We start from the raw sequence: 13,339 nt of genomic DNA, 5'->3' as shown, positions 1-13,339 counted from the left end.
TATCATGTCTGCAAAGGAAGTTCAATATTAGAAAATTTACTAATCTATTGTTATAATCTATCGATTAGTAGGCATAAGAAGAATCACATGATCATCTCCATATGTGCTAGAAAGGCATTCTTGACAAAATTCTTAAGAAAGTATTTATCAATAGATACTTCTTTAAATATTAAAATATTTTCATTTCAGCCAAAATCAGTATTATATTTAAGAGAGAAACACAAGAGCATCCCCACACAGAAACAAGCAAGAATGGTCCTATTACCACTGTTATTTAACACTGAAAGAGAAGTATAAGCCAATGCAATCACACAAGAGAAAAAAATTAGAGACATGAAAATTAAAAAGGAGATAAAATTATCACTATATGCAGATCATATGACAACATACCTGGAAAACCCAAGGAAGTCAAATGAAACACTACTATAAACAAACAAAAAATTCAGTAAATTGGAAGGTGCAAAATTAATACACAAAAATTTTCAGATACCCAATATTAATTAAAAATATAATGGAAGACCCCATTTCTAAGTCAAAGGGCTAAAAGAAATGTTCAAGGCCTAACAGTATAATGAAAAAATTTTAAAACATTGTTTGAAAGACCAAACGAAGTCTTAAATGAATGGAAAGGCATTTTGAATAGGAAGATTTAACATCATAAGGACGTTAATCTGCCCTAAGTTAATTTGTAAATTTAATGTGATTTGAATAAAACTAAAATCTAGGTTTTACTTTTTTCAGAACTAGACCAATTGATTTTAAAATTTATATGGAAATACAAAAACAAAAGTCAAGAATCTCTGCAAAAGGAGAGTATTTAGTGGGAGATTTTCCTTGTCAGATAAAGCCTCAGTAATTAATAAAGCATACTAACACATGAATAGTCAAACAGACCAATGCAAGAGAATATAGTCAGAAACAGAACTAAATATATAATGGAGCTTTACTATATAATAAATGTGATACCTCAGAGCAGTGAGGAAAAGAGGTACCATCAATGAATCATCTGGGAACAACCAGGAAGCCATGAGGGGAAAAAATATGGCCTGATCTATACCTTACATCATAACCCAAGATAAATCCCAAATAGGCTAGGGATTTATCCTATAGATACAAACACATAGGAATAAAATGACATTTTAAAATTATCAATTGAAGTACTGAAGCAACATACTGACAGCAACATAAAAACTCACCAATAGGGGATTGACTAAATATACTACTAATATATCTATAAAGTGGAATCCTATAACCTAGTGTAAAAAGTATATTTTATTTTATTTTATTTTTTTTTTGGCACACGGGCTTAGTTGCTCCGTGGCATGTGGGATCTTCCTGGAGCAGGGATCGAATCTGTGTCCCCTGCATTGGCAGGCGGATTCTTAATCACTGCGCCACCTAGGAAGCCCAAAAGTATATTTTATATCAATATAAGAAGCTTGCTTCTTTCACTTAATATAGCTTGGAACTCTTTTGATATATGTGTATAGTATGTTATTTGATATAAAATGTGTATAGTATGTTATTATCTGTACTTGAAGAAGGAAAATAATAATTTATTTGTATTGGCTTGCATATAAATAAAAAACCTTGTTAAGGATAAGAAACCAATAAAAGTGGGCACTCTTTGAGGGGCTATGGGAACAGGCTGACTGAGGTCAAGAATATAAGGGAAAATCTTAGCTATTTACTTTTTTATACCTGCTGATGTTTAAATCAGGTAAATGAGTACTTATTCAAAAAGTTAAATTAATACATATTTTTAATTTTAATACATATTTTAAAAATCTAATTATAACCAAAGAGTGAAATAGGATGGTCTGTAAACAATTTTCCAACTAGCAGAGATAAATTTATTTTACTAGTAAATCTGTACGTAAGTTTTTGCAGATAAAAATCACTTTAAGAAGAAAATGCATTCCTAATCTCTGCAGCCTAGGTCAACTTCCTGTATTTATATACATACTTATATCCCCCTTTATTTCCTTGAAGCATTCATCATAATTAATCAATTCACAATAAACTTTTTAGTGTACATCTTCCATCCCAGAATGTAAGCATCAGAAAGGCAGCGGCCAAAGGTGTCTCACTGACGTCTGTATTTTACACGGTAGACGTATAACAGGTACTTACTACATTCAACGAGGGAGCTGGTATGTCTTAAAACCCAGATGTTTTATTTCTGTTTTATTCAGAGTCAAAATAACCATGGACATATTTCACTGTTACATTGCTACTTAGATAGAGGGGCTGAGAAAAATGTTTTCTGATATTTCCACTGCTGTGCTGCTCTTTCAGGTATCCTTTCTTTGGGAGAAGGGTTAGAGCAAGAGCCTATCTGCAGGGGACCTCTGAGGTTTCAAAAGCGTGATGCATTTTACTCTTGAGTAAAGTTTTGGAATTTTCCCCATATCCAGTCTTTCCTTCTTTTACTAAGAGAACTCCCCACACCCAGCAAGTTTTTGGGGAGGCTAATGGCCACTCCAGTTAGACATTACAATTTCCATCTTCCCTTGAATTTTCAAGAGGCTTTGAGTCATGGTTTTAGCTACTTGGTTTTAGCAGCAACTTCTGCCTCATGTCCTTCAAAATAAAGCTGTTGTCCCTCATGTTTTCTCTTTTTCCTTCCCATGGCCAGGAATGTGGATACAGAGCAGTGCAGCTGAAGACAACTGGAGCAAACACCTTAGAGCCAGAGAGAAAAGCCAAATGGAGCAGACAGCAGACAGACAGCCTGGATCCTCTGATGTCTCTGTAGAGCACAACCCAATGACCCATCTTGAGTCGTGATATGAAGAGAAAGGAAGCTTCTAAACCATTTAAGCCACTGTACTTGGAGTCACTTTTCTACAGTGGCTAAGCTTATTCCTTAAAATGGCAACAATTACTGGTGGGGTTCATAGTTGCAGGATGTTTTGCAAATAACAAAATCCACTCTATCTAGTTTAAGAAGAAAGGGATTTATTGCAGTATATTAGGTAGCTTTTTGGAATGCTAAGGAAACTATCTTGGATTATAGGCCGTAAAGAGCAATGTAGCCAGAAGAAACATCCAACTCGCCACAGGCTTATTCCAGAGGAAATCCCACTACTGCCAGCACGCTATACAGAGCACCCCAACAATAACATCCATTTCCTTGGGCTCTATGCTGACTAGTTGAGCTGTGAGAGATGAGCATGGGAGCTTCCCATACAGCTGGACTGAGTCCTGTCTCCCTGGGCCGTGCCTGGGTGGATTCTGCTGTAATGCACCGATCTCCTTAGCTCTCTTGCTTTTCTGGAATTAACGTAAGGAAGCTTTTATTTCAGTTTGTTGAAGTGTGCTTTCAGTGGCTCTCAGCGATATCACTGAAAGGACCATTTCTTCTTTAGTGGTTCCTAGAAACACGATCTTTCAAAATTTTTCATTCTAGGTTTAGCACAATAAAATGCTTTAAACAGCGGAGTGTAATTTTCAGTAAGGAAGAGTTATGCTGCCACAATTCTGAGCCTAATTCCAGAACTGTCCCTGAAAGGACAAGATTTATGGTCAAAGAATATGTTTAAGTCATAAAGTTGGCAAGGAGTCAAAAGAGATCAACTTTCAATTATTAGCATTCTGAGCCATATGTGAATTGACTGGAAACCAGATCTTGGGGCCATAAACATTGACTTGTTCTTTCTTCTCTGTCAATTTAAACACCCAGAGCACTTTAGGAAACCAAAGAAACAGGAATGTTTGTAAAGGAGAAAGACTGGAGTGAATATGCCACCATTTTACTTTTAATGCTGGAATATTCTTTTGCATTCTTTTGAATGTTTGACTTAGTTTGAATCCAATGTTTTCTATAATTTTTATGACTTTCCTCAAAGGCACTTTGTTGTGAGTCAGCAAGGTATCTACTTTCACGGATTTTCACATAACTGAAAATTACCTCTTCAATATCTAGAACATTTTTCACCTCATTTTTGTAAGAAATTTTTCTACAGTCTACTATATTTTTACCTGCCTTATTAAACAAAAGATACCATCTTCAGTTACCTCAGTGAATACTTATCACCAGTCAGTATTTGCAGAGTGAAATTCTAAGTATTTTTCAAATTTCTTTTCTCTTCCTATTGTACTGGCACTGCACTTCTTACTGACACTGCATTAAATAGGTGGATGCCACTTCCTCCTTTCAAATATTTTTTACAGCTTATCAAGCTTAATTGAAGTTGTTTGTTTAGTGAAATCAAGCAGGCTCTGAATGAGGGTTTCTAAGTTCACCTAGGAAGGAAGGAATTTACTTAACTCTGCTAAGCTAGAGTGCTATAGCTTTGTCAAAGCCACTCTAGCATGTTTTTCAACTTTCTGGGTGCATGTCTACGCACCAGAGACTTGAGAATTGTAGAAATTTGACCTCCAAAAGAGAGTGGTTTTACTATGCTTTTAGTTACAACTTTTTAAAGAGTTTTATTGAGGCATAATTGACATACCATAAACTACATATGTTTAAAGTGTGCACCTTTATGAGTTCTGATATATGTACACACCCATGAAACTAGCATCATAATCAAGATAATGAACATGTCTATCACCCCCCAAAGTTTCCTCCATTCCCTGTGTAATCCTAAAACCCAGATCCTCAGGAAACCACTGATCTCCTAATGCCACTATAGATTACTCTGCATTTCCTAGAATTTTAAATAAATGTAGTCATAAAACGTGTATTCTTTTTTTGGTCGTTTTTTTTCACTCAGCATAATTATTGTGAGATTCACCCATGCTATAGTATATATCAACAATTCACTCCTTTTTATTGCTGAGTAGTAGTAGTACCTTATATAGCTATACCACAGTTTTATCTATTCATGTTTATAGACATCTGGGTTGTTTTCAGATTTGAAGCTATTACTAATAAAGCTGCTACACTTTTATGTACAAGCGTGTATACAGTGTTATGAGCTGAACTGTATTCTCCTAAAATTCATATGTTGAAGTCCTATGCCCCATACCTCAGAATATGACATTATATTTGGAGACAGAGACTTTTAAGAGGTGATTAAATTTAAAGGAGTCCATTAGGGTGGGTCCTAACCTAATCTGGCTGCTGTCCAGAGAGAGACACCAGCATAGTGAAAAGACCATATGAGGACACATCGAGAAGGAATCCAATAGACCTATAAACACATATTTTTTCTTTCATAGATCTTGCTTTCAGTGATGTATCTAAGAAATCTTTGCTTAATCTAAATCAGCAAAAATGTTCTCTCCTATGTTTTCTTCTAGAAGTTCTATAGTTTTAGGTTTTTCATTTAGGTCTATGATCCACTTTGAGTGAATTTTTGCAAATGGTGTAAAATATGGATTGAGGTTCCTTTTTTTCTCCTCACCACTTGTCAAAATAAACTGCAAATCAGTTGTCCATAAAATTATGGGTCTGCTTCTGGACTCTATTTTGTTCCATTGATCTATTTCTCTCTTTACACTAGTACCACACTGTCTTGATTACAGCATTATATTAATCTTTAAATTAAGTAGTGTTGGTCCTCCAACTTTGTTCTTTTTCAAAGTTGTTTTGGCTATTCTAAGTCTTTTACATTTCAATATGAATTTTAAAATCGGTTTATCAATTTCTGCAGAAGAGCCTGCTGGAATTATGACTGAGATTGCATTAAATCTTTAGGGTCAGTTTCAATTAATTGACTTGTTTTCCCATTATGGTTCCCATATTTTCCTGCTTCTTTGCATGGAAGTTTTTATTAACTAGCAGATATTGTAAATTTTATCTTGTTGGGTGGTGTATATTTTTCTGTTCTTTTAAATATTCTAGAGCTTTGTTCTGGGATGCAGTTAAATTACTTGGAAATAGTTTTATCCTTTTCACATCTTGCTAGATTGGCCCAGAGCAATGATTAGCCTAGAGCCACTTATTCCCTACCACTGAGGCAAGACCTTTCTGTGTACTGTACCCAGTGTGTTGTGAATCCTGAGGTTTTCCAGTCTGTCTGATGTAAGGGGTAACCATTTTCCTCCCTGCGTGAGCACCAGGCACTGCTGCCTCCAGCACATTTAGGTGTTTATTTCTCCAGCCCAGGCTAGTCTCCTCACAGGCAAGGGCTAATCATTACTCAGCTGAACACCTGAGGGGAACCCTTTGCAGATCTCTTCCTGAAAACTCTAGCCATCTTAGTCCCCTGGACTCTCAGATTTATCTCCTCAACTCACAGAATCCACTGTAGTCTCCTGAGCTCCCCCTCCCAGTACTGTGGCCTGAAAACTCTCTCAGATGGTAAGCAGGGTAATTACAGGGCTCATCGTGTTCCTGTTTCCTGTCTCTCAGGGATCACTATCCTTTGTTGCCTGATGGCCAGTGTCTTGAAAACCACTGTTTCCTATATTTTTGTTCTTTTTTTGTTGGTTGTTTCTGGTAAAAAGGAGATTATAGTCCCTGTTACTTCATCTTACTCAGAAGTAGATGTTCCCGTTCTCCCTTCTGACCATTGTTTATAGCCTCACGGTAACGCATTTTTAAAAAACTTATGTCATCAATCGAAACTTTAGTCAAAGGTTAGCTATTCTAGTTCACTTACTTTTCTTATTATGTCATTTTGGAACTGTGTCTTTTGACTCTAACCAATGCAGGACTCCTTTTCCATCTGCAGCAAACAATGTTAATGATAAAGGGAAATGACTGAATTAGCACTGCACAATAAATACTTCCTCTCCTTATGTGCCTACTCTGACGGATCTTATGGCCACTAAATTGTGTTGGCTCACAAGCAGAAATTTTTTTGTTACTCCTTCACCAGTAACTGAAAATGTGTGAGGAGAAAAACTTTTAAATTAAGAAGATGCTTTAAATTTGGGCTAGGGACTTCCCTGCGTGGTGCAGTGGTTCAGAATTCGCCTGTCAATGCAGGGGACACGGGTTCGATCCCTGGTCCGGGAAGATCCCACATGCCACGGAACAACTAAGCCCGTGCACCACAACTACTGAACCTGCACTCTAGAGCCCGCGAGCCACAACTATTGAGCCCAGGTGCCTCAACTACTGAAGCCCGCATGCCTAGAGCCCATGCTCCGCAACAAGAGAAGTCATCAAAATGAGAAGCCGGCGCACCCCAAAGAAGAGTAGCCACCGCTCACTGCAAGAAAAATCCCGCGCACAGCAAAGAAGACCAGACACAACCAATTAATTAATTAATTAATTTAAAAAATTAGAATGCTGAAACATTGGTTGGCTTAAACAATCCATTCTATCTAGATTTTTTTTTAAATGACAGTTATGAGTGGTCATTTTCATTACATTTTTAGTCATTATGTATGGTTATATATCCTTTATCATCAGAGCATTTGCATTTATGCTTTTTATCTTTTTTTCTTAGTCAGAACTTGCCCAACACATCTATTTTAATGGACTTTTATAAAAACTGGCTCTTGATACTACTTATTAATTTTTGTTTGCTTTATTGCTTTCTTATTCAATTTCTGCTTTTTATCCTCCTATTGCAATTTTGTTCAATTTCTGGGTTCTCGTCTAGATTTTTCAGACAAAAGCTTAGTTTGTTTCATTTCAATTACAATCATTCTATGTTCTATCTCTACTGCTTCCCTGTCACAATTTATATCCAATATCTAAAAAGTTTCTCTCTGGAGAGAGAGAGAGTTGAAACCAATGATTTGGCAGGCATTTATACAAAAGAGACAACATAAGCTTCATGAGGGTACAACTGTTCACTTCACAAGGGCAGGTTCTGTGCTCTAAAATATTTGGTGAATAAATAAATGTACCTGTTTCTGCCAAACTTATTTCTTCTGATCTTGTCTCTGTACTTGGAATGCCCTATCCCATTTTTGCTAGGTGAATGTGTGTTAATTCTTCAAGACTGGTTCTAGGTCAATTTGCCAAAAGTCAAATGCAGAAAGCCAACTTTCCACAAGGCCAATTTGCCAAATTTTCTTGTTGCTTTGAACTATTTATAAAGTTTACAAAAATTCACATTGGATGGGATAGTTTTAATAGCTTTTAAAAATTTATGTAAACTTTTAGTTTGCCAGTTTTCATTTTGTTTTCATAACAGCATTTTAAGGAATTTTTAATTTGTCCCTGTCCAGATGCCTGCTGCCGCAGCTGGAAAGGGCTGGGACAGAGAAAGGGAACTTCTACTAGGGGCAAGATGAAGAGGAGGGTCAGTACATACTGCTTCCCAGAAGGCGGCAAGATGTGGTCAAAATAAAAAGGATACATTCATGGACATATATGCACAAAGAATAGATTCTCAAGTACAATGACTTTTTATAAACACATTCTTAAAAAAGAAGCTGCCCCCAGCTTCCGCTTTACTTCCCTATACATTTCGCCCGGTTTCTCCTCATCTCTGTAGTCTCCTTCCTCCCTGGGAGGGCCATGCTGTGTGCTGATTCTGCTCCCTGTCTCTTCCCGAGTAGTCATTGCATCCCTGCTCCTTCCAGTGCTAGCAGCAAGGAGCTGGGGCAGAGACAAACCCAACGTTCCCTCAAATGCTATTATGGAGACAAAATGAAAACTAGCCCATCAACACTAAGTAGTGAAAAGAAACAAGTAAATTCATAGAAGTGGTGATTCCGCAAACTGAACTCATTTCCTCCCAGACCTCACTCACGTGACTGCTTTTCTACAAAGCCTTCTCTGACTCTCCTTGGTTGAAGTGGTGGGTCCCATTACACCCTGTTCACACCTCCATCACATCCCTTAGAGGTGATCAGAAGATAGAAGCATTCTATCTGTTATTTGATTTCATAAATAGCTCATTCAACAACTAATTATACAAAATTTTTTCATTAAACAGACACGTAAGGGAGGAGTGGCAAAATGGGTGAAGGGCGTCAAAAGGTATAAACTTCTACTTATAAGTCATTGGGATGTAATGTACAGCAAGGTGACTATTTTTAATAACACTGTATTGCATATTTTAAAGTTGCTAAGGGAGTAGATCTGAAAAGTTCTCATCACAAGAAAAAAAATCTTTTGTAACTATGTACAGTGACTGATGCTAACTAGCCTTATTATGGTTATCTTTTGAAATATGTACATATATCAAATCATTTTGTTGTACAGGTGTACAAACTAATATAATGTCAACTATATCTCAATAAAAAAATTTTTTTAAAACAAAACAGAACACAAACATTTACCCTCAGTTATGTGCTAGAGAGTAGAACAGATGCTGGAGATTGAGGTCAAATAAGTCCAGGTCTCAGTACAGAGATCACAGTCTGGGCGAGGCAGAATGAGTCTCAGACCTCTTTATATTTGCCTGCCCCTTTGCACTGTGGTTGGCATTGAGTCTGTGCTCAGTAGAAGTGCTAAGCATGTCACAGGTACTTTGCAACTAAAAGAACTAAGACTACAAGTTCCAAGTTATAACTAACACTGTAAACAACAGTAGAAAATAGTTCCAGTCCAAGAGAGGTTATGAAGTGGCTCTAAAGGCTACATTTTCTAATTCATCAAAATATTTAACAACAACAACAAAAGAACAAAGAAAACTGTTTAGTGAGGTACACAGTATTCAGAACGTCACAAGGAAAAAAGATGGGATAGCCCTTGTATTTGAAGTCTGGGTCCTGAAACAGGGTACTTGCCATTTCATTCAAACTTCAGCAATAATAATTCAACAACTGTGCTCACAGTCAGGATATGCTAAGTGATACGTTAGGTGTAAACTCATTGAAAAAAATGTATTAATTTAGCCATCATCTAGTTCAAAGTGTAACCTGTTAGCCCTAGGGTGATAACAGTTAAATAATGTTGAATCACTCTAGGTTCAAAGTCTTACCGCTTCTATATGGCTGATCAAAAACATGCAGAGAAGCCCCGCCCCTCCCCCTGCTGCGGGAACACCTCCGTTAGCCACCTGGGGACCCGCGCAGCCCTCCCAGCCAGGGCTCGCCTGGGGCCCATCCCCCATGCCCTCTATTCGCAGAGGTTATAATTTCCTCTCACCCCCTCCCAGGGGTTATTTTGGGGGTGGTTGGAGGCGGCAGCTGAGGAGAGGAATTTCCTTGTGCCTTCATTCCTAGGAGCGGGAGTGGTGCTGGAGGCCACCCTTTTCAGCATCAACAGCAGCAACTTGTGATGAGCTGTACCAGATATTCAGTTGTACATCCCCACATCAATGCACTGCCAATGGGTTATATCCTATGTTGTGACCTCATGGTTTAAGTGGGAATAAAGATGGGTATAAGCAGTGATGAGGTCAACTTCTTAGTATACAGATACTTGCAAGAGTCAGCATTTTCTCATTCAGCATTTACCTTTGGTATAGAAAGCCATATCAGTCAGTCTAACATAAATGGTGCCCTCAACCCGCCTGCTACATTGATTTCTATCATCCAGAAAGGTCTACAGTATGTAGAGGCAGAAGTTAGTATTAATGAGGATGGTACCTTGTTCGATGGTCGACCTCATAGTCTCTGTCACTGATAGATGCCGTAATGCCTGACGCAGTACAAACAAGACGTCAACTACAAATCGGCACTTGCCATCTGCCTCTGCTACAAGGATTAAACCACGTGTGCTGCTGCAGCTGCTGACCTTCAACACCCCCTGAAGGGAATTCAGGGTGGAGACCAGGAATGAGGCACTCTGTGCTTTGGAAAACGGGAGGAACAGGTCTTCAGATAGAAGTTTCCAGGAGCTAATTTTATGAGCCCAATCCTTGCATCTCCTCATATCTAGAAAAGCACTAAATCCCTACCTGTTGACGTCTGCTCCTCGTGACTAGCAGAAACCCCCTACTAAATATGTGCTTGAGTGCATGTATTCCTCCTTTACCAACATCACAAATATACTAATCTTCCCCCACTGTCTCTTTGGAACAGTTTCTCAGAGCTATCTGGGATGCTGTCTCCTGGGCTGCAGTTCTCATTTTGTCCCAAATAAAGTCAACTTGCAACTCGCATGTTGTGCATTTTTTTTTAGTCGACAAAGACAAGCTTAGTGAGATAAACTTGCACAGCAACAAGCAGCAGCTGCTGCAGCTCCCGCAGCTGCAACAAATCAACCAGGAGCTGCAACAAACCAACAAGGATCTGCAAAAAATGGAGAAAACACAGCAAATGGGGAGGAGAATAGAGCACATACTATAGCAAATAATCATACTGATATGATGGAAGTGGATGGGGATGGAAATCCCTCCTAATAAAGCAGTTGTGTTACAGGGCCATGAATCCGAAGTTTTCATCTGTGCCTGGAACTCCATTAGCGATCTCTTGGCATCAGGGTCTGGAGACTCAACAACAAGAATATGCAATCTTAGTGAAAACAGCACAAGTGGCTCCACACAATTAGTACTTAGATATTGTGTACAAGAAGGAGGGCAAGATGGCCTAAGCAACAAGGATGTGACATGTCTATACTGGAATAGTGAAGGTCCATTTCTAGCATCTGGTTCCTAAGATGGGTTTGCTAGAATATGGACTAAAGATTAGGGAACCCTGCTAGCACCTCAGGGCAGCATAAAGGCCCTATATTTGCATTAAAATGGAATAAGAAAGGAAATGTCATCGGAAGTGCTGGAGTAGACAAGACTACAATTATTTGGGATGCACATACCACTGAAGCCAAAAACAATTTCCTTTTCATTCAGCACCAGCACTGGATGTTGCCTGGCAGCGCAACAACACCTTTGCTGCTTATAGTACAGATATGTGCATTCGTGTCTATAAATCAGGACAACACACACCTATTAAAACATTCCAGGGACACAGGAATGAAGTAAATACTATCAAATGGGACTCAACTGGCAATCTCCTGGAATCCTGTTCTGATGACATGACTTTAAAGATATAGAGTATGAAAAGACAATTGTGTCCATGATTTGCAAACACATAATAAAGAAATTTATACTATCAAATGGAGTCCAACAGGGCCAGGGACAAATAATCTAAATGACAACCTTATGTTAGCAAGTGCATCCTTTTTTGTTTTTTTTTAAGCTCTTTATTGGAATATAATTACTTTACACTGTTGTGCCAGTTTTTGCTGTACAACAAAGTGAATCAGCTGTATTTATACATATATCCCTGTATCCCCTCCCTCCTGTGACTCCTTCCCACCATCCCTATCCCAGCCGTCTAAGTCATCACCCATCATCAAGTTGATCTCCCTGTGTTATGCAGCAGCATCCTTTGATTCTACTGCTAGATTATGGAATATAGACCCAGGAATTTGCATCCATTCCTTGGCAAAACACCAAGCTCCTGTGTATAGCGTAGCTTTCAGTCCTGATGGCAGGTATCTGGCGAGTGGTTCTTTTGACAAATGTGTGCACATCTGGAACACACAGACAGGTGCTCTAGTTCACAGCTATAGGGGAACAGGTGGAATTTTTTAAGTTTGTTGGAGTGCAGCACGAGACAAGGTTGAAGCCAGTGCATCAGATGGTTCAGTTTGTGTATTAGACCTTCGGAATTAGCGCTACTAGTTGGAAGCCATAGACCGACCATGAATGTGTATATAGCCAAAATGACTGTCCCTGACCAAGTACTGCTGTAGTTCCACTTCAACCATGGCCAATCCACTACAGTCAAATCTAAGAGAAATATATACATACAGTGTATATAAACAAAATTGCACCCTGAAGATAACAGAATTTTGTCACAGCTTGTGAATTCTGTTCACCAAGTGCTGGAATCTAATCTGCTGTGCCCCTAAAATAGCATTTAGAAGTTCCGGATATGAAAAACAGAAGAGAGAAAAAAAATAAGTGTTATAAAAGCATCCCATACATGTACCAGTTTTTGGATACTAATGACAGCCTTGTTTCTCCCCTGTGAGTCAGCAGACACCATGGATTATACTCTTTTTTTTCCATTCAGTAGTTTAGCAGTTTGTATGTACAGAGAAAATGGACTTACAAAAACTTGCAGCAGCAGTTTATTCTTGCTTTTAAACTTTGTTTTTGGTTTAGTTTCTGGATGCATGAAGTAAGGGAGTGAATCAGTTTCTTGTTTATATTTTTTTCACTTGTTAAACAAAATTCTTAAAAATATTTTAATGCATTCTTCTGAAGTGAGAGATGTTTGGTACATTTATGGCTCCCAGAGCATATATTCAATTGGTGCATGTTGTAGCAGGGGGAATTGGAAATTAAATGGAACTATATGACTTTGGTCACATCAACCTGTAAGACACATCAGTAAAAGGGTATTATGCTCTGTTTTTTTGTTTTTTGTTTTTGCTTTGTTTTTTGTTGTGAAGTTTTTATGTTTTTTTTTGTTTTTTTAATTTTGTTTTGTTTTTTTTTTTTTGTTTTTTTAATTTTGTTTTGTTTTTTTGTGATGTGGCTTAAATGCAATAGTTTCTTTTTTGGAAGATATTTCTGCCAATTAA

The 13,339-nt window shown here is 38.0% G+C and overlaps 1 pseudogene; it reads left to right on the top strand.

Moving 5' to 3' along the window:
* The first annotated feature begins 10,180 nt into the window (after positions 1-10,180).
* LOC130860365 (F-box-like/WD repeat-containing protein TBL1XR1) lies at positions 10,181-12,422 on the top strand (annotated as a pseudogene).
* Positions 12,423-13,339: the final 917 nt, after the last annotated feature.

The sequence above is a fragment of the Hippopotamus amphibius genome, chromosome 1 (genome assembly GCF_030028045.1).
Source record: "Hippopotamus amphibius kiboko isolate mHipAmp2 chromosome 1, mHipAmp2.hap2, whole genome shotgun sequence".
Taxonomy (NCBI): domain Eukaryota; kingdom Metazoa; phylum Chordata; class Mammalia; order Artiodactyla; family Hippopotamidae; genus Hippopotamus; species Hippopotamus amphibius.
This window is presented reverse-complemented; position numbering and strand designations above follow the sequence as displayed.